The sequence below is a fragment of the Eleutherodactylus coqui genome, chromosome 11, assembly GCF_035609145.1.
Source record: "Eleutherodactylus coqui strain aEleCoq1 chromosome 11, aEleCoq1.hap1, whole genome shotgun sequence".
NCBI classification, from domain to species: Eukaryota; Metazoa; Chordata; class Amphibia; order Anura; family Eleutherodactylidae; genus Eleutherodactylus; species Eleutherodactylus coqui.
The window spans coordinates 28,093,938-28,117,931 of NC_089847.1; the positions used below are offsets into that span (position 1 = coordinate 28,093,938).

General features: G+C 42.4%; 1 protein-coding gene across 2 annotated transcripts in view; it reads left to right on the top strand.

Annotated features, from left to right (window-relative positions):
- Positions 1 to 23,994, top strand: part of CDH11 (cadherin 11) — a 133,921-nt gene that overhangs the window by 57,346 nt on the left and 52,581 nt on the right. The window contains exon 1 of one of the 2 annotated variants that reach the window (XM_066583285.1): positions 13,132 to 13,152. The exons of the other annotated variant lie outside the window; for it this stretch is intronic. The gene's annotated coding sequence lies outside the window, so the exon portion shown is untranslated. Of the gene's footprint in view, positions 1 to 13,131; positions 13,153 to 23,994 lie in introns of those variants that run through there. 2 annotated transcript variants of the gene reach the window in all.

Consider the following 23,994-nt stretch of genomic DNA (forward strand, 5'->3'; position numbering starts at 1 on the left):
TTTCGATACTCTACTCCACATTGCTGGTACTGTTAACAAAGCAGATTTCCCATGCAGAAAGCCAGACAGACTCCGTTATAGTCAGTGGCGACCGTTCGGCACCATTTGGCCCCCCCCATGTGCCGGATTTTCCGGTTCCAATTTTTCAGCTCCAAGGATAGAACTAGAGCTGCTACCCGGCCAGTAAACCGCTGGCCTGCTCATTAATGTACTGTAGAGGCAGGATTTGGTATTCATATTTATTTTTGACCAGCCATATTAATGGCTGATAGAAAGTAATTACCTGTTGTGAAAACCTCTACTCAGGCAACAACCAGAGCAGCACCAAAACTTACTCTGAAGTTCCTACTGGGATGCTGCTGCAAAGCTCAGAAAAGTCCTCCCCCTGGCTTCTGCGTTCCTGCACTTACTGCATGCAGCGCCGCCGCTGGGGGGAAGGAGTGATGAATATTACTGAGCACTGCAACAGCGTGCCAACGGGAACCACAGAGTGAGTTATAGTGGCTGCTGCCTGGATGGAGGTTTTGGGATCAGGAGGGAACATAGAGCCACTATTATTGCTGGGGCCATTAAAGGGGTCTTCTATTTATGCTGGGGCACTAAAGGGTGTCACTGTTACTGTTGGAGCCACTAAAGAGGGCTCTAATATTACCGGGGCCACTATAGTGGACCCTACTGCTGCTGGGGCAACTGAAAGGAGCACTATTACGATTGGAGCCACTAAAATGGACCCTGTTACTACAGGGACCACTATATGGGGCCATTTTATTATTTGGGTCACTAAAGGGGGCTTTATTACTACTGGAAAAATTGAGATAAATACATATGTTGCGATAAGCCATGACCATACACCTGAACCACCACCTCTGCCCACTTTTTCCTTGGTCGGTATTGTTGACAAAGGTGACAAACAGCAGAAATTACCCGAAGCGCTAATGTGAATGGGGCATAATATGATATCCTTTTAGACTGCAAATTAGCCATCAGAGCTTTATCTAGACCGAGAATCCATGGCATAGATACTGTAGCGGTAGCCCATACATCTACGCCCAGTTCTGGTTGGTCCCATATACTTTGGAATTAACCCTTTCCGATCCACTGTCTGACGTCTGAAGACATTATGATTTAAGGCTGTACAGCTCCGATGTTGGAAGACGCCCGTCAGGCTTCTCTTCCTGTATATTGCCAGCCTCTCTGTTGTCGGAGCCTACCCAACGTGTCATCTCATGCAGTACTGGCTTTAGCCAGCATATGGCGCCGTTGTATAACAGCAGAAAAAGAGTAAGCCCCCTAGGAAAACCAGAATACAAATTGGATTGTGAAGGGTTAAATAGTGAGAAGATGTGCAGGACCCTCGCAGACAGAGTGTGGAGGGAAATAAACACTAGTTTCTTCTGTGTTGGGTTATAAATCCTGGCACCATCCTGGGGAGCCGAATTGGATGTTTTCAAGGGGGTCCGTGTATGGAAAAATGCCCCTGCTGACGGGCTTGCATGGGGATGCAACTGCAGGGGGTGGGCAAAAATATGGAAACACCTTATGAAATGCATGCCTTAAGTTACATGGGATTATGAATCACATTTCAATAAGACATGTAGATGTTGACACAGATGACCCAGATGTTACTGGCAGAAGTGAACATCTGGCCGAATAGCAAGGTTCCATTGGTCAGGGGTTTGAGCCACTCAACTCCTGTTACCAGCTGGCTCCCAAAACCACCCAGAGCAGGGCAAGAGGTGAAGTAAACATAAATTTAACGAGAAAGCTCTCAGCCAAGCAGGGGTCCAAAGGGCAGCTCAGTGCTAATGATTAAAATCCAATGCATTTCATACAGTGTTTCCATATTTTTGCCCACCTTTTTATATAGGACATCACACACCTCACCACGACCTCATTACCGGGAATCTTACAGCCATAAAGATAAATATGCCGAGGTAGAAAGCGAATAATTCTTTCCATTCCTTACACCTTGCCTCTGATATCCCCGGCGCTATGTTTCCCTTCAACAACCCTTGGCACAAATCCTTCACATTTCCATTCCCATTTAAGAACACGCAGTCTGTGGATATTTCAATTTAACGCAAATGGAGCTTTGCTTTAATAAGGTAGCATTAGCTGCAATCTTCGCAGTCATCCCCTTGCGAGTGCCGATGATCGCGGTGTATATGATGCGCGGCCTTGTCTGCGCGCGGAGCAGGTGTGCGGTTCGCTTTGTAGACACCTGTAATTTCAGCTTCTCCATTTGCAGCCGCTGACCTCTTCATGGCAGCAGCCACATTAACTCTTCTATGAATGAGATGTTAAGCACCGTTCACACAGGGATTAGGACCGCTCTTACGGCGGCGAATTGACCTTGTCTCCTCCCGCCGCGCACTGAACAGATGAGAAATGTTGCTGATCACTGATGCTGCCTAAGAAGAGAGGAGAAATAGGCAGAAGGACAAAAGGGCATTTATCATCGTAAAAGCAGATGTACATGCCCTACATAGCACTAATTATTCAACATCGCCCCTTGCAAAATGGATATGCGCTGCATACAGATGTAGCAGAGCTGAATACGCCATTTAACTCTTTATCCGAAATGGTGTATGTTTAGGTGCAGTGAATTTTAACGCATGGGTAATGTGCTTATTGACTACATTGGCTCAGCTACATTAATGTATGCGGTAAAATGACTTTAATGGGTGCCAACGTAGAAGATATTCTGGATAGAAATGACTTGGTGTTATATGGCGCGTAATGACTCAGTATCTGGTTGTTTAGGAACAATTGATTATCGGGCCCGAGCATTGCTCCAAACCTTCGCTCACCTGACAATCAGGCTCTGTAATGGAGCCGTTGAACGAGTTGGTCAGCTGCACCTTTCCCTGTGTAGAAGAAGAGATGGGTAGCCATGACAGCTGTACGTAGAGCAGATGATCTGCCCATGTGCACTATGGGAACGAGCGCTGACCGAAATGCTCAATGTTGGTCAGTATTGATGAGCAAATTTTGGAAAACTTCGGTTCAGTTTTAAAAAAGTTTGGTTCGGTCCAAATTAGTTTGAACGAAGCCCAAAGTTCATAAAAAGCCCTAACACTTATATGCAACACTGCCTAAGAGCAAGGAAGTGGTGGTCAGCACTGTTGCCTTTCAATGCTTGGTTACATACCGACCAAGGACAACAGCTGCATGGAGTTTTACAAAGTCCATGGAGATTTTTTTCCTCGGTCAAATTTGAACTCCAGTGCTGCAAGGCAACTGTGCTAACCACTGAGCCACATTCATTGACCACCATAACCGCACTCTTAGGCAATGTTCAATACTAGTTTTAGGGGTTTTTATGAACTTCCGGTTTGGCAGAGGGGAAACGACTTAGGATCAAGCTTATTCCAAACTTAATTCTAAGCAAAGCTCCACCCGGAATAGGGTTCTACTGGTTCAATTCACTCAACACTCTGGTTCAGTGGTCATTAGCGAAGCCTGTTCTTGGGATAAGATACAATTAACTGCAATACCCTCAATTAATGTTGAATGAACCAAAACAGTAGATCACTGTTTTGGATTGACCTTTACTAAAAGCATGGTTTGCCAGGACCCAAGCCTAGAGCAGTTTGTCTTGGAAGAAGAAGAGGAGGAAGAGCTAGAAAACTCCTTCCTTTTCTTCTCCTCCCCCTTCTTCCTCTTTTTACAATTTTTCCTTCTTCCTCTTCCTATTCTTCTTTATTTTTGTCTTCCTTTTCCCTCTTTGTCTTCTTCCTCTTCCTTTTCACTTCCTTTTCCTTTTCTTCATCTTCCTTTCCGTCTTTCTTCTACTATGCAGGGTTTTTATTGCTCTTAGACAGTTATACACCAGTTTTAGTTGCGGTTTTGTTTGAACTAATTTGGACCAAACCAAACTTTTTGCTAAAACTCGCTGAACCGACCAAACCAAACTTTTTTCTAAAGTTCACAGTACTACCCTCAGTAGACACTGGGCGGAGTCATAATGCGCCATCGTGTACTACAGCTGAAGTTGGTACCAGGACTCTCTGCCACATAACAAAACACAATTACCATGAAGGTCATTTTTTTAGAAGGATGACCCTATCCCTGATTATGTAGTGGGGCCCAGGACTCCTATAATCCTCCTCTTTGCCATCTCCTTGTAAATAGCCCATAACTGCTACTATATTTGCAAGGCATGTATTCAATACCTTAAGACTCATATACGCCGTTAATATTTTTTCACACATCCTCCACCTCCATAAGTGATGACTAAGTCTGAATTCAGTTTGCTGAACCTTGCAATCACATTAGGATTTGATGGCTTCATCCGAGGGAGACACTTTCATTTCCTGCTAATGAGCAAGGACATCCGTAGCCACAAGGTGTCTTCAAATATAATCACGTCTTAGTAAACAATCCCTTGCAGGTGATATTTCCAGGTTCGGGGTTGACTATGATAGTATTTGCCGACGCTAATAGTCGGCAGCGTCGCGTCTGCTACATTGTGTTCGTAAAGACAGGATTATGTTTGTAGAAATTACATGTTGGCAGCGCGTATAATGCAGAATGCTGCTGACTGGCATCGAATAAAGAGTCTAAATGCGAGATACAAATTATTATTGTTGTTACTGTAAGAGAGACATTTGTCTTGCAGGATGATCATTTAGTAAATGACAGGTAATGAATCTTAAGCTCCTGTAATGGAGTCATTGAGATAACTGCTCTACAGCAGACTCTTCACATTCGGAGATTCCTGACAGATCTGGGGCTGGTTGTTCACACTGAAGATTACAGGCAGCGGCTCTGTTACACACAATAATACATCACGTTTTATCAGAACTTGGCTGCAGATTTGTTCATGTCTTCAAGAATACAGTGAAATTGCAGAGGTATTTGTATGTTGTGTTCTTCGTCAGTCTTGGGGAGATAAGCTAAGACTGAGGCAAACGGGGAAAAGAAGGGGGATGTTAGGATAGTAAAAGCAGCACAGAGGATCTGAATGTAACCAAAGAAGTGCATGTCCGTATTGGTACGTACAGAGGTATATAGGAGGGAAGGAATAATGGGAAAGATAAAGGACTTTGTTTAACCTTTACAAAGAGTGCAGATATTTTTAGAGGGGAGAGAAAGAAGAAAACAAAGAAAGGAAAAAAGATTAGATGTTAAATACATAGACAAATGGATAGACAAGCAGAAAGATGGATAGATAGATAGATAGATAGATAGATAGATAGATAGATAGATAGATATGACGTAGATAGACAGATAGATATGAAATACATACATAGGTTGAAGACAGATAGACATAACGTAGATAGATAGATAGATAGATAGATAGATAGATAGATAGATAGATAGATAGATAGATAGATAGGAGATAAATAGATATGAGATAGATAGATAGATATGAGATAGATAGATAGATATGAGATAGATAGATAGATAGATAGATAGATAGATAGATAGATATGAGATAGATAGATAGATATAAGATAGATAGATAGATAGATAGATAGATAGATAGATAGATAGATAGATAGATATGACATGGATAGATGGATATGAAATACATAGATAGATATAGCGTAAGATAGATAGATAGATAGATATGACGTAGATAGATAAATAGATAGATATGACATAGATTGATAGATAGATAGAAAGATATGAGATAGATAGATAGATAGAAAGATATGAGATAGATAAATAGATATTAGATAGATAGATATATATGACATAGATAGATATGAGATAGATAGATAAATAGAAAGAAAGATAGATGTGACATAGATAGATAGATAGATAGATAGATAGATAGATAGATATGACATAGATAGATAAATAGATAGAAAGATATGAGATAGATAGATAGATAGATATGACATAGTAAGATAGATAGATAAATAGATAGATAGATAGATAGATAGAGTGAGTGGGGTAACTATATGGTGCACATGGGTCTCAATTGTGACCAGGCCCCTAAGGCTGGGGGGCCTAAAGGCCCCCTATAAATGTTGCAAGTCTTCTGAAGCTCGTCACGTAGATAGATAGATATGAAATAGATATATATATGACGTAGATAGATAGATATTTATTAGATAGATAGATATTTATTAGATAGATAGATATGATGTAGATAGATATGAAATATATAGATATGTTGTAGATAAATAGATAGATCGAAGATAGATAGAAAAATAGAAAGTGGGAAATAAGACAGATGGAAGGAAGAAGGAATATCCGAGTATCCGAGATATGTATATGTTTATATATATACATGTGTATATATATATAAATAAATAAATAAATAAATATAAATATATATATATATATATATATATATATATATATTAGGTCAGTTATTTATTAAATGCATCTTGATAAAAAAAGACCTCAGATTTACCTAAATCTTACGATTACATGTGCCTTAACAAAATATATAGAAGTGCAACATAATACATAGGGATAAGGACAGGGTTAGACTGGAGATCTCATGCGGAGGTCAGGCATATGTTGACCTGACTTATCCAGAATTGTCCATTCTTCCATAGAACAAGTAACAGCAGATATCTATGAAGTTCAGCTTTTTATTAAGGAATTATATGTGGACAATGACGGATATTTGTAAATGAAGTAGATAAGCTTTGATGGACAAGGACAGTTTTGTTTAACACAGAAATTCTATTGTGCGTTGCTCTAGTTGTCGAGTGTGTGAGGAGCGCCGGATTTGCGGTGACATTACAATGAGTCTTTCAGTTGCAAGTCTGAGAAGCTGTGAGATTTTCGGTCCTCTGCTTTTCAGGCCCGGTAATCTTTTTATCATGCAAGTACAATGCCAGATTCAGTTGCTGTTCGGTGCATAAGACTGTCCATTTAACATCACTTATTCCGAAATAATACCCACCATTTCCATGTGCTTTAAAAACCAGCGAGCAACACCGAACAAAAGGGCAAGGGTGTCACTTGAGATTAGACCGCTGTGAAGATATGGCTTATTTACTGAGCACTAGAGCCTTTCATGAGTCGGAGGTAGCGTGCCCAATGTAATTGATATTTAGATACATTCCTATAAGAAGGCTTTACAAATAGACTGATCCTTAGTTGAGTCAATAAGAACATAAGGATGCCATTTAGTTACAGTTATTCTCTTTAAAGAGGTAGTGCCAAATTTAAATCTTATCCCCTACCCACTGGATAGGGATGACTATCTGATTAGTAGGGGTTCGGCCATTGGGCCCACAGTGATTAGGAAAACGGGTGTTCATTGTCTCATCAGCTGAATGGGGCATCGGTCGCACATGACCACAGCCAGAACAGACATTTCTATGGGACTGTCAGAGAATACAAAACTTTTCTTTGGCAGTCGAGAGATTAAAGGAGCAGTAGTGTGATTGCTCCACTGTTGCTCAAATCATAAGGGTGGACAAGGGACACCCATTCTGGTTGTTGATGGGAATCCGACTAGTCAGGCACTGAAGACCTATGTCCTGTGGATAGGAAATAAGCTTTAACCTTGGCATAAGACATTTAAGGACAGGTATGTACTCAGGTAAGAGCTCACTGGTTAGACACAATCATGGCTAACACCAGCATGACTATTTGCCAGTTAACCCCTTTAGTGGCACGCCTGGAAAATCTCCAGGGCTTGCTGTATTGGCCATGCAGTTAAACCCCAGGAGATTTCCGTGGACAGCTCTAGTGCTGAAATGCTGGCCAGGACACACAGTTATTGTGCCACTGCACAGGTTTGCCACTTCGAATTACCTCTGGAAAATCTCCAGGGCTTGCTGCGCTGACATGATAGTAATTAACCTGCCACTAAAGGGGTTAAAGAAGCTGTACCTAATAGACAAAAATGGCAAGAGTTGATCCATAGGGTGACCAACAGCTGAATGGTAAAACATCATCGTTTACTTAAAGACATCACCATTCTCCTTAAGATGAAACTAGTTATTAGTACATGCAAATCCTTATTTTCAATTTCGTCTATATGGTCTCCATACTAGACCTGTTTGATGCTTCCTATCCATATTGTCTATTCACTAGTGCATTGACTACTTATTCTTATGGGAGATTGTACAATGTCTCTGCAGCGCCTCCTATTGGAATGCAGGTTCCCTATGAGTCAATGTCAATCAATGGGCTTTTAGCACTGCGTGAAAAATACGCAGGTAATATGTGGTACACATGCGCCCACGTGAGTGAGCCCTTACTCTAAGAGAGCTTATGTAGACTTACCTGTATCAGTGATCCAACATCTTCTTGAGTTTTGGCATCTACAAACCAACCTCAATGGTCTAAGGTCTTCTCTACCCTATTGATGTTACCAGAATAATATAGAGGAGGTTGGATTATAGACATTTGTCCATAGATGGCGACAATGGAAGTTAGATTACTGCTGTGAATTGACCTACACACAGTTCTAAAAAAGTGCATAGGTCTCTCTATAGACATCATAATTAGATCAGCTGGTCGAAAAATTTCCCATATAGGCTCTTAACAGAGAAATTCATTAATGATTAAGTCTTTTTCTCTGGATGACCAGATTTGCTGTAGATTTCTCTGTACCAAACTCTTTCTTATGGTGGATATCAAGGCATAATATTGGCCTCATCCCATTTTTCATAACTTATCTAACGTTTCATCAGGAATGACCTAATACATCAACTATTTCTTTCCCTAAATATCATTTTTGATAGCAAGGTGTTCTTTGCAAACTGCAATTTTTACCAAGATGAAAGAGATGAAATTTGATAGAACTGAAAAGTAAACTTCAAAGGGAATCTAGTAATTCTGTTAATGTAATTCTACCTGTGTTATATATGGGTTAAAAAGGAGTATCCCTGATACAGAGTGCCAGGAAACTAGGATGTCAGCCGAAAACTACGTGTACTGTGCCAGACAGAGTTAGCTGTGGCCAACCAAATAATACAGTACTATGTATACATCTCTATAGACCATTTCTATGTATACATCTCTAAAACCATAAGAAAAAAACATAATTGTAAGGGGGTGTATCCACCGGTGTAGGAGCATTATTAAAAGACAACCTTCTTAGTACAAAGGATGGAAAAGAAAAGAGGATCTTACACCAGCACCTTCTATGTTTGGGTCGAGGAAAGGGTTTTTATGGTGTGAGCCAACATGAAAGCTCAATTATGAAAATTTTTAGGGTTCCTTATTCTTGTCTGCATCCAATGTTGATCTGCATACTTAACTATGGGGTTGGAGGGGGAATTTTGCATTGAAATTCCACCACTAACACATATCTGAGATGAGCGATGAGCCAATTGAGGATACTGTTGTTTTTTCTTCATTAGTGATGAGTGAACTTTTGAAAAGTTTGGATTGACTGGTTTGCCGAACTTTTGCAGAAAGTTTGGTTTGGCCCGAATTAGTTCAAACTAAATCGGAAGTTCACCCAAGCCCCTAAAACTACAGGGTCTTTATGGCTGTTAGACAGTGTTATATACCAGTGTTCAGGACTAGTTGTTAAGTGAACCGAACAAGTAGAACCCTGCTTTGAGTAGAACTTTTCTAAAAGCTCAGTTTGGTTTATGCCAAACCGAATTTTTAGCAAATCCAACCCGAAACAGGTTTCTACTGCTTTGGCAAGCTTAACACTGTCCATTAGACACTCCATCCAATTGTTCTGCTTACCTATAACAGCGATATATGGGCAGGGCTATCAGCCATCAAAATTTCTCCAAGTCTCTTCTAGTCATACTCTACAAGGTGGGGAATTGTCTTCTAGAGGTTTCATTGTAGACTGCATTTCTAGATTATAAAATTACTGGTGATAACTCTAAAAATAATGCATTTCATATAATGCTACATTTTCAATGATTCTGTCCTAAAATCAGGTCTAGAAGTATCGTTTCTGAAGAAGCTACTTTTTCCATGAACTTGTTAAAGCCATTTATCATTCCAAAATGTAAATGAGAGTTTGACACACTTGTAAAGACTGAAAATCAACGCGTTTCTAATGAGCTGTCTCTGTTGTCACCTTTTTGTTTGAAGAGACACCTGAAAGATGTGCATTTACATGGCAGTATTGAATTCATCAACATCCTCTTAAGACAGATAGGAGAAATCTACAGATAATTCTGATATCATTCAAAAGAATTTGCATAAATGACCTTGAACTCAACCAATGACATTCAGTGTATACAAATACAGATCATATATGGACAAAATACAAATGTAACCAGCAGTTGACCCATATTTTTGACCTCTGTTGACTTCATTGAGCAGATGTGATCGTATTATGACCACCAATGGGGTACAAGGCATGCTTAAATATGCAAATGTGGCCATGTTAATACCTCCTTAGCCTAACATGAACTTCGTATAACATAGTAGAAACTCAAAATACTGAGGAAAAACCTTATGCATAAAATTTTCAGGTGTTAAACTGGAGGTCCCAAGTAGAATTGAGGTGTTGTGGTTAGTGTAGAACAAAAGAGAGGGATCTACCTAGATTTAAAGGTAAAGTACAGTAAATGGATTAGAGCTTGTTCAAAACGGCATTGTAGGTTCCGTTCAGAGCCTCCATTGCTGAATTCAGCTAAAATACAGGACATAATAGCACTGCAGGCACTAAATTGCCGGAAGGCTGGATCGCAACCCAACTGAGCGATTTTGGTTTTATCATAAGATGGATCCACTTGGCCACTGAGTAATAGGAGAGCAGGAAAATGGAAACTTTTAGCAAAGGTGTGGACTACCCCTTACAGAAGAAGGACATTATAGTCCAAAAAGGAATAACCTTATTGGTCACTAGAGAGGGTAATCGTATTTGGTTTCCTTCTGGGCTAAAATATTAGCTTGGTAGTTTTTACGGTACAACATTATGTTAAGTATTGATTTCCAACCAATGGATACCCAGTGTTGAGAAAAATAGTTTATCCACAATTCGAGAGACCTAAATTGGTGATCACAGGTCTTAAGAATTCCCTGGCTTGTTGGCATATCAAGGAATATGCCGTAGAGGTGTTTTTTAGAGATGAGCGAGCATACTCGTCCGAGCTTGATGCTCGTTCGAGTATTAGGGTGCTCGATTGGCTCGTTACTCGAGACGAGCACCACGCGGTGCTCGTCTCGATTAAACGAGCACTGACCATTGAATTCAATGGAGCCGGCAATACAGCCGGCTCCATTGAAAGCAATGGGCTGCCGGCTAGCGCGGGATGAATTTTCGGGAAGGGCTTAAAAATATAAGCCCTTACCTGAAAATCATCCAGAAATGTGTAAAAAGTAAAAAATAAAATATACACACCTTGTCCCGGCAGAAAGATGTTAGCCCATTGATTTCAATGGAGCCGGCAATACAGCCGGCTCCATTGAAAGCAATGAGCTGCCGGCGATCGCACAATGAATTTTCGGGAAGGGCTTAAATATATAAGCCCTTCCCTGCAATTCATCCAGAAATGTAAAAATAAAAAATATATATATACTCACCTAGTCCCGCCAGACGGAGTTTAGCCGCGGCCAGCTGGCAGTTCTCCTGAACTGCTCTCTGTAGTTTTCAGCAGCTGGGGATTTAAAATCCCCGCCTGCTGAATGAGCTGCCTCTGATTGGTCACAGCCTGACCAATCAGAGGCAGCTCTCACTCACACCCATTCATGAATTCATGAATGGGTGAGTGAATGCTGCCTCTGATTGGCTCAGCGCAGGGCCAATCAGGGGCAGCTCTCAGCTGAATGACAGCTGAGCTGAGCCAATCAGTGGCAGCACTCACTCACCGGGCTGCTGAATACTACAGAGAGCAGTTCAGGAGAACTGTCAGCTGGCCGTGGCTGAACTCCGTCTGCCAGGACCAGGTGAGTATATATATATTTTTTTATTTTTACACATTTCTGGATGAATTGCAGGGAAGGGCTTATATATTTAAGCCCTTCCCGAAAATTCATTGTGCGATCGCCGGCAGCCCATTGCTTTCAATGGAGCCGGCTGTATTGACGGCTCCATTGAATTCAATGGGCTAACATCGTTCTGCTCTGCCACAGCTGTTACAGCTGTGGCAGAGGAGAACGATCATTATGCTGACAGTGCGGGGGGGGGGGGGTGTCTCACTTTTGCACTATTGGCTTAATATTGAGACCTCGGAGCCCGAAATGCAGCCATGCATGTTGCTCCTCGCCTGCCCTATCCATTTCTGTGTTTTTTACATGACTTTGGTGATTTGCCAAGATTTTCACAAATGAAAACCTTAGCGGAGCATCAGTCATATACAAAAATGCTCGGGTCGCCCATTGACTTCAATGGGGTTTGTTACTCGAAACAAACTCTCGAGCATCACTAAAAGTTCGACTCGAGTAACGAGCACCCGAGTATGTTGGTGCTGGCTCATCTCTAGTGTTTTTTAATAATTAGTTTCCTCTTAAAGTCTCTTAATGATGGAATTGTCATACCTGGCAAAACTGTTTGTTCTTGAGGAGAGCACCAAGTTGACGTAGAATGTTTTTTAGGCTATGCAATGCTGCCTGGGTAAAAATATGTAAGGAAATTAGTCCTACTTACTGAAAAAAAGGGAAACTGTCTCACTGGTGCCACCTGTTGAAAGGTAGCTAACCTATCAGTCAATGTTTGACCTTCTAAGGGTATGGTCACACAGCAGAATCCAACGCCAATTTTTTTTTTTTTCTGTAGATTCCATCTCTAAAAAACGCTGAAGACTATGGCCCATCGAAAGCAATGGGATGAGAATTTGCCACCAAATTAGGTGCAGAATTGACAAAACCATAACAGTACCTTGCCGGACCTACATCCAAAGCCTTTTTCACTCACCTAACCAGTACCCTGCTCCACAATGCTACAGGAGTAAGGGTGTAACATAGGGTGCCAGTCAGAAGTTCAGAAAAGCTAAGTGTAAAGACTTATGGAAGTTGGCATTACTATCATCAACCTTTCCTAGAAAGTTCTGGAAGATACGGAAACAACTTAAAGGACTCATAAACCTTGTGTGGCACAGAGTGCTAGGGCTCTTGCTCATGACCTGAAGGTTGTGGATTCACTCCCCGCATGGTTCATGTAGCTGGCTCAAGATCAACTCAGCAGTCCATTCTTCCGAGGTCCTTGAGGGTATTGGGTTTAATCCTGAAGGTTGTGGGTTCAATCCCCACTTGGTTCATGTAGCTGGCTCAAGATCGACTCAGCAGTCCATCCTTCCGAGGTCCTTGAGGGTAATAAATAAAAATTACTTGAAAGCCCCGTGGAATAAGTCGGTGCTATGCAAATAACAAGATTTATTTATTTTATGAGACTTGGAAAAATTCAGTTTTTATTTCCAGACACAGCGCCACCCTTATCCATAGGTTGTGTGTGGTATTGCAGCTGACAAAAATAAGGCTGAGTTTCAATATGAGACAGAGTCCATATACAAGAGTGATATTGTTTCTTTCTACTTGTGCTTTTTTTTAATGCAGGCAATCCGTCATTAATTCCTTCCCTGCCTTAGAAGAGGTTCTGAAGCAGTAGGCAATGGGAAAGTTAACATCCTCCTTGACTCGCATTTATCTTATTGGCAAAACTGCAGTCGAAGAAGATGATAACCTTTGCCTATTAGTGCACTGTGGGGAAAGCACAGGAATTAAGATGAGCTGGAGAGCATTGATCTGTGTAGAGGAATACTGAACACAGGTGCGCTTTTATGCAAATCCCCCGAGTCAAATATCTCCAAACGCCAATACTGAAAATAGCAAACGAAAAATCTTCCACAATTTCAATCACTCCCTGCATCACAATATATTCTGACATCCATCTTCTGGAGAGGTGCCAGGACGCTCCTCTGGAAAGAGAATTGCTGTACGCAAAGATGTTTTGGGGTCATCGAAATGGATTTTAGACGCTTTTTATTTGGTGTGTGCAAAGCGATTACAAACTGCATGATTGACAGACTATCAGGCCGACGCAGAACCTAATGCTTTGTGAGGCATCTATGTGGTGTATACAGGGTATAATCAAAAAGATGGATCCAGCGCTCTAACTCCATACTGGTGTCCTATATTGAAATAAGAATAGCATACTTGAATTGGAAGACATTGATGCGCTACATGATGGTATGGCACATGGGCTCCTGGGGGCAGTGGAACATGAATTTGAATTCTGTATTGTGGCCCCTGTAAGAGATAGAGAGTACAATTGCAAAATTGAAGAGCCGTATGTAAGAAGCAGAAATCTGTGAACCCTGTCGCTTTAAATGCTGTAGAATCGCTCCTATGACTAAAGTAAGGAAGGTCAGAAACGCTATCTTTTCTCCTTAGGGAGAGCACCTAGAAGGTGAGTGAGTGAGGAGACCTATAAGGCCATTTAGGCTCCTCTGGGTAATATGCAAATAAGGGAGATGCAACAATACCTCTGCAGCACCACCTATTGAAAGGCATCATTCCTGCAAGTCAATAACATAGTTTGTAAGGCCGAATGAAGTCAATGTCCATCTAGTTTATCCTATTTATCCTCCTATGTTGTTGATCCAGAGGAAGGCAAAAAACCCAAGAGGCAGGAGCCAATTAGCCCTTTTGGGGGAAAATTCCTTCCTGACTCCCTAATGGTAATCAGACTAATTCCTGGATCAACCCCTAATAGTTCCTACCTGCCTGTATACCCGGATTAACAATTAACCTAAGATTTATATCCTCTAATATCCTTCCCCTCCAGAAAGACATCAAGTCCCCTTTAAACTCCTCTGTTAGGCTCTTTATACAAGCCTTGTAACAATGACTGCAAATCGAAAGCCAAGCAAGAATTCATATACAAACAGTAAGGAAAGCATACTAAGAGTGGCCTCCTTCTGCAATGATGCATGTAGATCATCTAGGTAGTCATCCACCATAATTTGAGGGGGATTCAGGTCCTGATCTGCTTTGGGTCTCCTTTGAGTATGCTTTCGATTAAGCCATACCACCTGAACTTACATTTCCTTATTTTAGTTATACCAGCGGTCCCAAGGCACTCACATTCTACTCTTCAGTTGGGTTCCTCTATCTGTTACAGGAAACACAAGGCTGTATTTACATAGGCAACGCAAAATCACACTCGTAAACCTTTTTTTTTTTCTCTGATTGCCACGTGCTTTGGCTTTAAAAACAAATTGCATCACTGCAATGCATCGCACTCGCCTGCAAACGGCATGATATGCAAATACAATGCAATTTGTCTTTTTACATGCAGCCATAGGAAACAATGGGCAATTCTTGAACAGCAATAAACCTATTGAAAATAATGGGTTCTTTACTCGTGCAAGTTACGCCCATATTGGATTGGATGGAACTCATACGAGTTTCTCATCCGTGTCAATACATCCTTAGAGGGGTTAAACAGGAAAGATGCCCTTTAAAGGGACACTCTCACCACCTAACAGCACTAAGTTATGGTGCTGTTCAGGGAGACAGGGAATGCTTTTTTTTTACAGTATACTCACCCGCTCCCCCGATCCTGCACTGTCCAATAGCGAATTCCACACACAGTCCTAAAATTTTACTTTTTTCAGACCGCCGTGCACTCGGACTTCCATAGGCTTCTAGTGGAGAGTGCGTGCACAGCAGTCTGGAAAGAGTCAAATTTTGTGATCATGCTCAGACTTCTGCAGAAGTGGGTGAGTATAAAAAAATACACCCCTTGGCTCCATGATAACTTAGTTTATGGTGCTATTTTGTGGTGACAATGTCCCTTTAACATATAACTGACATATGATTTCATTGATGAAGGTTCGTAACTAGAGATGAGCGAGTATACTCACTAAGGCACATTACTCGAGCGAGTTTGTGACTTAGCCGAGTATCTGCCCGCTCGTCTCTAAAGATCCGGGGGCCGGCGCGGGTGACAGGTGAGTTGCGGCGGGGAGCGGAGGGGAGCGGGTGGGAGAGAGGGAGATCTCCCCTCCGTTCCTCCCCCCGCCGCTCCCCGCCCCCCGCTGGCCCCCGAATCTTTAGAGACGAGCGGGGAGATACTCGGCTAAGGCACTACTCGCTCGAGTAATGTGCCTTAGCGAGTTTACTCGCTCATCTCTATTCGGAACGGCTGTGGTGGTGGCACTTTAGGCATCAGGGTTCACTTTGCCCTTCCATCTAAGCTTGTTCTTCAGCTTCTCCTCTAGCACTGCATGGCTATCTTATTTTCTAGGTGTACTCTCACTATCTGCTACCTCTGGCTGGAACACTGCTCTCTCAGACTGAAGCTTTCCAGGGCGTATCGCACAATGTTACCGGACTTGTTCCTATACTACTTCTGTGCCCTATGGACTCACCAAATAGGACTTGTGTATATATAACCCATTGAACACCTAGAATATTGATGCCTTTACATTGCCTCTGCGGCATTTTTGCTGTAAAGTTCTGGCCAAGCTAGGCCCAACCTATATGTAGCACAACCTTACCGGTTGTTTTATGTCCATTCTGCACCTGTCAATACATTTTAAGTCCCCCATATAAAACATACTGTTACACTATGTACAAAGATAGTTTTTCAACACTTTATTCCTTCATATGTAAATCCCTCCTTCAATAGGTGCCCCTCTCCTAGTACTGCCAACTGGTCTACTGTGTCTATAGGTGATTCTAGCCCTGGTTATATCCAATAAGGTTCTAATGCAGGAACATATAGTAGATTCCATCACCTGGGACAAAGATTCAGTTTGTCAGGATCAGTGGCTGTTATTCCACTGTGCCACAGATTGCCTTAGGGTCAGATCCAGAAGTGACACCTAAAGTACCCCGGTCTTTACCATTTAAGCCCACCAGTCTAGATGTGGGCTTCGCTGCATTGTCCCCAGTTGCTCTGTTAATGTAACAGCTGATGCTACTATAGACCAAAGTACAATACCTGAGGGATGTAATCAAACATTCTGGGTCGAGGCAGGCAACACGACTTTAGAATGGGGAGAAAGCTGGAGGTGAGAATGCACAAAATGGATTTAGCATGATACAACAAGCCAGAGGTCGTGGCTGGCGGCAGATAGGAGCCTAGTCAGTATAAGAAGCAGAGGTCAGGAGTGGACAATGCAGCAAAGTCAGGAATAGCCACAGAACACACTTGAATGTCCCCTTAGGCTGGGCCAATAGACAGCAATCTCAGACACCTTCCATTGGCTTAGGGTGTCAGACATAGCCAATATTACGACATGATTGGCAGGGGAAACATTTGCAAGCCCTTTTTGAGAGTGTGGGTATATCTGTATGTACCCTCTGTGCCATTTCAGGGACTGGGCAGATGCCCAAACTGGGCATCTGTTAAGAAGAGGAGAAGGAGGATGAGTACCATGGCCAACAGGAGAACTAACCTGACAGCTGCAGATTAGAGATCAGCGAATGTACTCGTTTCGAATAATTACTCGATCGAGCACCGTGATTTTCGAGTACTTCCGTACTCGGGTGAAAACATTCGGGGGGCGCCGGGGGGCGGCGGAGGCGTGGCGGAGCGGGGGGTAGCAGCGGGGAACAGGGGGGAGCCCTCTCTCTCTCCCTCTCCCCCCCCCACTCCCCACTGCAAAACCCCCACTCACCCACGGCGCCCCCCGTATCTTTTCGCCCGAGTACGGAAGTACTCGAAAATCGCGGCGCTCGGGTGAAAAAGGTTCGCTCATCTCTACTGCAGATATGATCTCTAACAAGTTTATTGTCTTTTCCCCCATATTCAAATACTCTGGGCAGGAGTATTTGACATGTCGGAAACTCTCTAGTGACTCCACATCTGGGATATATGCCCTGTTAGCCCTTCTAAGCTACAGTATTGTTCTACTGCAACAACGTCTTTTCTTCAGCTATTAACCCTTTCCAATCCACGTCTGAAGACATTATGATTTAAGGCTGTACAGCTCCGATGTTTGAAGACGTCCGTCGGGGTTCTCTTACTGTATATTGCCAGCCTCTCTGGTGTTGGAGCCTATCCAACGTGTCACCTCATGCAGTACTGGCTTTAGCCAGCATATAGCGCTGTTGTATAACGGCAGAAAAAGAGTAAGCCCCCTAGGAAAACCAGGATACAAATTGGATTGGAAAGGGTTAAAGTAGATATACTATTGCCTAGCAAGCTTATTCACTCTTCAGGAATCTAGGAAAGCTAGGTGGCTGACCGCTTAGGAGATGTAGCGGAAGTTATATAGAGGACATTCAGCAATACCAGAAAGGAGATAACGGCTCTGAGCTCAGTATTTAGAGGGGATTGGTACATTTCGGGTGGCACGATTACATAAATGTTTTCTAATCAGCCATTCATTATTTCACTTTTCCTGTTGAGAGTTTGAAACAATTTGCTCAGTAAAGTGTCAACTTTGAAAACGGGTTCACATTAGTTAAGTGTTGAGTTAATGTTATTTCTTTTCTGTTAGCGTGGGAGATATTCGCCAACAAACGTGTGGTAACTCATAACTGCCAATTAGCAATTAGTTCTCATCCCTCTTCGCGGTGTTGAAAGCAAGTGTCTGATTGGAGGTTTTAGAGTAGCTGCTCATTTACTGTACATTTTAGCGTGCTCGATGAGCAATGTTCTCCCGAAGTGTAATTAATTTCAAAGCAGAGAAATATTTTGGAAATAGCTATTTCGTGATTGCATGCTTTTCTATTAGATTTATAGGAAACATTTGCCTGTTTTGTTAGAATTAATCCGAAAATTTAATGAAAGATTTAAACTAGTGTTAGTCACACATAGGCAATTAAATCAGCATTGTTAATGGTGCATGCATGCCACAGTCATTTCAATAGGCTGCTATTTCAAAGGCATCTTTGCTAAATATGGTGATTTTATGTGCATTTAGAGGGTGCTGTTCTCTTCTGTGACTTTGTTTAATATGGTGAATTTAATGTGCATTTCAAGGGCGCTGATCCCTTAATATGTGTCTGCAAAGTATGATGACTTTAACGAGCAATTAAAGCCTGCTGTTGCATTTTCTAGAGGGTACACTGAGTCCGTTAACTAATTCCATGCTATAGGACCACGGTCAGTTGGGATGAGGGCTCTGACATGATAATGGGCCCCAAGGACTCAACAGAAGTCGTTCCAGTTTAGAACTGAGTTTGGAGTTAGTCACTTGCCACTAGGGTCTTATCGGTGGATTCAAAAACAAACTTTTCGGATGCTGTGAAGGGTTAATAAGTATTTTTTCTCCTTTAACCCTTTGCAATCCATTGTCTGACGTCTGAAGACATTCTGATTGAAGGCTATACAGTTCCAATGTCGGAAGACGTCCAGCAGGGTATTCTTACTGTATATTACTGGCCGTTCTGTTGTCGGGGGCCCCTCTAGCATGCCCCATACCGTGAAACTGGCTCTAGCCAGCAGATGGCGCCATTGGGAAAAGGCAGAAAAAGAAAGCCCCCTAAGAAACCCTGAATACAAAATTGGATTGCAAAGGGTTAAAAAAGGAGAATTGTCAGAATGTAAGTCCTAAAGCGAGCCTCCGGTCTTGAACAAACAAAGATGACCGCCGCTCCTCTGACCAGTTGATTCATACGGTGCATTAGTGTGCTTCATTAGTCTAAGACACTATAGGTTGCATTGATTAGCCAATGCTGCCCATATGAGCAGGGCTGGCCAGTCAGATCACCATGGAGAGTCTTAGACTAACGATGCATATTAATGCACAATGCGAATCAGATGGTCGGAGAAGCAGTGGCCATCTTTGTTCGTCCAGGACTGGAGGGTTGCTTTACAGTGATTGTCCCACACAATCAATTTATCTCTTACCCACAAAATAAGGGATAACAAGCGGATTGTTAGGGATCCAACCACTGGAACTCCAGCCGATCATGAAAATGAGGGTTCTGAGCAACCCCGAATGAACAAAGTGAGGATTACACTTGAGCACCACCTCTCCATTCATTTCCAAGGAACCTGCCAGATTTAGTTGAGCACCTGAAATCTATTGAAACAAATGGAGTGATGGTGCACATATGTGACCATAGCTTGATGTATTTTTAGGATCCTTTGGACCGCCAGTTTCCTGATCAACTGGGGTCTTAGCGTTTGGATCAGCTACTTAGCTAGCCCCTATTTTGTGGATTAGGGATAACTTAAAGGAGTTGTAGAAGTTATTCCCTATTCACAGAACAGGAGATAACTTTTTGATCAGTGGGGGTCTCACCATTGAGACCCCCCCCCCCCCCCGCCCCGTCAATCTTGAGAATGGAAAACCTTTGCCCTCATTTGCTTGTTACTGCAAGGTCACTTCTGCACCCTCCGTGATGTCAGAATGAATGCAGCGCTAGCTGAGAATGTGCAGTCGGCACTCCCTTCATTTTAATAGGGCTCACAGAAACACCTGAGCACTGGCCTCTTGGCTGTCTCCAGCAGCCATGTTGGAAATGATTGGAGCCCCAGTGCACTTGTGCGACCATTGCTCCATTCACTTTCCTCCTCTCTGCGAGGTTGCAATACGCCAGCAGTGAAAAGGACAGGTAAAATGAGATCTCCGTTCTTGGGATCGGGGGTGTCTCTCCGGTGAGACCCCCATGATCAGCATGTCGTCCCCTATCCTATGAATCGAATATAACTTGTGGTTCTGGTGCAACCCTTTCCATTTTATTTGCTTAGTTATGTTTGTTTATAGGACTTTTCTATTAAAGAAGTATTTAAAGTGAGTTGTATATGGCCATAGCATACACCATAATCGTATATACAGTATAGGCAACCCACATCTATAGAGAGAATGGGATTCAGTGCCCCCTGTGTAATCATAGAATCCAAGACATGGCAGCTGCAAAGAGGAGAAGAGAGTTACAGACTCTACATATGCTCCATTGTAGTCTATGAGATTTATGGAACCAGTTGAGCAAGTATGCTCTCCATCTTCTCATGCATGGAGGTCACAGAACCCACCTTCTTCAGATATATTGCAGTCCCAGAAGAGGGACATCTAACTGCTTGTCTTATATTTATAGCACATTCTGTGGGTTTGTCATAAATATCTATTGTCATAATATCCCTTTAAGTTGCAGTGATTTCTTAGTTAAAGCGGGTGCCCAACTTTTTGCTGTTTTCCTGCTGGTACTGCAGGTTGAGTCCCATTTACTTCAATAGGATTCAGCCTGCAGTACCGACCTTGGCCACTGCTCAATGCACAACATGGTCTGCTTCCTGCAGCAAAGCAGCTAGAAGTGGGACAGCACCTTTAACCCTTTCCAATCCACTGTCTGATTTGAAGGCTGTACAGCTCCGATGTCGAAAGACGTCCGGAAGGGTACTCATTCTATATATTACTGGCCGCTCTGTTGTCGGGGGCCTCTCTCAAGCATGTCCCATACCGCAGTACTGGCTCTAGGCAGCAGATGGCGCCATTGTATAATGGCAGAAAGAGAAAGCCCCCTAGGAAACCCTGAATCCAAAATTGGGTTGCAAAGGGTTAATTGCTTATGCAAGTTGGGCAACGACTGATATAGCTGAACACCTGAATAGCTGTACACCAGCTTACACCTGAAGGCAGAGTGACGTCTTCACATCCCCTTGGCACCAGTCACTCAGTCCTACACCAAAACTACTCCCATGCCTGGAGCTACACATTGACTTTTACTATGTGACCTCTTGAGTAGCAATTTTCCGGATGACAAAATGTAGCGTTGTCCACACCGGCCGGATATCTATTTTCATTTGTCCATATCAGCTAGATAATATTTCATATTCGACTGGGAAGTGATTAGAATTGCAAGACATTTGGGGGTTTAATTGCATTTTGGTAGCAGTCGTTTTCTGATTGGACGCGGCTGACATATTGTATATAACCATTCCCTGGATTCTATTAACCTTGTTGAGTGTTGACTGGTTTCTCGCTGTTAGGTTTTAATTGTGTTTGATACTTTGGCATATTGTAATAACAGCTTGTAATTAGAATGTGAGCTGAAACCCCACAACCATCAACGCAGGCATGTGAATCTGTAATATCATAGACAGCACGTGTAGCGTGCTTATTATATAGTGTATGGGCTGTTGTTGTTGTAAGTATCATATTATATTTGGTATTGTTTTTACGCTTCTTCATGTTTCATTAGTTATTGTACCTTTTCTCATGGAGGCAACCTATTTCTATATGTCCTGTTAGTGCATACACAGGAATGTCCTGGGGTACCGGCTATGGTATCCCCTTTTCCTCCAGAAGAGGCCGGCCGGTGAGACAGTCTGGTTCTTTTATGAAAGTGGAAGGCTTACCCAGAGGCGTAACTTGAAGCTCCCGGGCCCCAATGCAAAACTTGTAACGGGGGCCCCCAACTATAATGCTTTACTTATAGTACTGGGTTCCCTATATGGAGAAGAGACGCCTTATGGGCCCCCCAAGGCTCCTGGGCCCGGGTGCAACCGCATCCCCTGCATCCTCTATAGTTACACCCCTGGGCTTACCGATGATTGGGTCATAGTCTGAGTCATAAGTGGGGTCATCATGGCTTTATCCTCGTATCTTGGCATCAGCAGGAAAAGAGTCTGGTGGCCGGGTAACAGCCACCTTGGGTTGGGATACCTGTATCCCCCTTATCTATTTGTACATCATAGAGAGTGGTCTCCTCTTTGGGACAGCCCCCTTCCTCATTAACCAGAGTGGATAGCTGCTAACAAAGCTCTCCTCTTTCTCTGGTAGATCTGGCCATGTGTTACGTTTGTCTATTGATATCATTTTCAATGGCTGACTTGTAATAACAACATTTTCCATGATTAGTATGGCATGGAAGAAGACTTGATATACTCTGAAGATACTTAGGTCATTGTGGCACTGGAGAAGAGAGAAGATACTGATACAATTGAATATGGTGATTTCTGATGCCAAGAGACTCTTGGCACCCAGCAAAAGACCAAGGGCAAATGACCTTGGTACTAGCAAAACCGCCACTGCTATGTGGCTAACTTCAGCTGTCCCCATTAATAATGGCCCAGGGCTTCTGAAGCCTGATCCATGGTGTTCATTTGATTGCTGGACCAACTTTAATTTTTAAAGGAGTTGTCTTGATGAAACGGACCCTTTAAAATGCGCAATCAATAAAAAAATAGAGCCTGTACCTAATTTTCCAAGTAACACTTAAAGAAACACTTTTTATCATTTGTTCAGAGTGCAGTTGGCACAGAGATCATACCACGGCAGTTGGGGTACTTACTGATTGCTGCATTGCTCAGATTTCAGGTTGGATTTGGTCGCCCATTGTTTCACGTGAATTCTGCTGTGATTGGTTGAATCCCCCTGCCCCAGAAGTGATTTGCTCTGTTCATTGCTTTGAATGTCACAACAAGGTGTACAGCTAGTCACTGTGGAATGACAAGGGAGCAAAACTAACATCTCGGCAGCATAGTGATTGGCACGTATGTCAATCTCACGTAAACCAAAATCAGTACAAGATACGTAAAGCAAAAGGTCACTTAACATTTTATGGAGAATCTTAGTGTTGAGTGAACTGAAGTAATTGAACCCACTTTGAGTCGAACTTTGCTAAAAGTTCAGTTTGACAAGAATTTAGTGAGTTTGTCCTTCCTCCTTCTTCCTTCTTCTTTTTTTCTTCTCCTTCCTTCCTGCTTCTTCTTTCTTTCTTCCTTCCTTCATTTCTTTCTACCTTCTTTCCTTCCTCTTTCATTCTTTCTTTCTTTCTTTCTCTCTCTCTTTCCTTCTTTCTACCTTCTTTTTCTCTCTCTCTCTCTCTCTTTCCTTCTTTCTTTCTACCTTCTTTCCTTCCTCTTTCTTCCTTCCTTCATTTCTTTCTACCTTCTTTCCTTCCTCTTTCATTCTTTTTCTTTCTCTCTCTCTTTCCTTCTTTCTTTCTTCCTACCTTCTTTCCTTCCTTCCTTCCTTCTTTCTTTCTCTTTCTTTCTTTCTTTCTTTCTTTCTTTCTTTCTTTCTTTCTCTCTCTCTCTCTTTCCTTCTTTCTTTCTTCCTACCTTCTTTCTTTCTCTCTCTCTATCCTTCTTTCTTTCTTTCTTTCTTTCTTTCCTTCTTTCTTTCTTTCTTTCTTTCTTTCTTTCTCTCTCTCTCTCTCTTTCCTTCTTTCTTTCTTTCTACCTTCTTTCCTTCCTCTTTCTTCCTTCCTTCATTTCTTTCTACCTTCTTTCCTTCCTCTTTCATT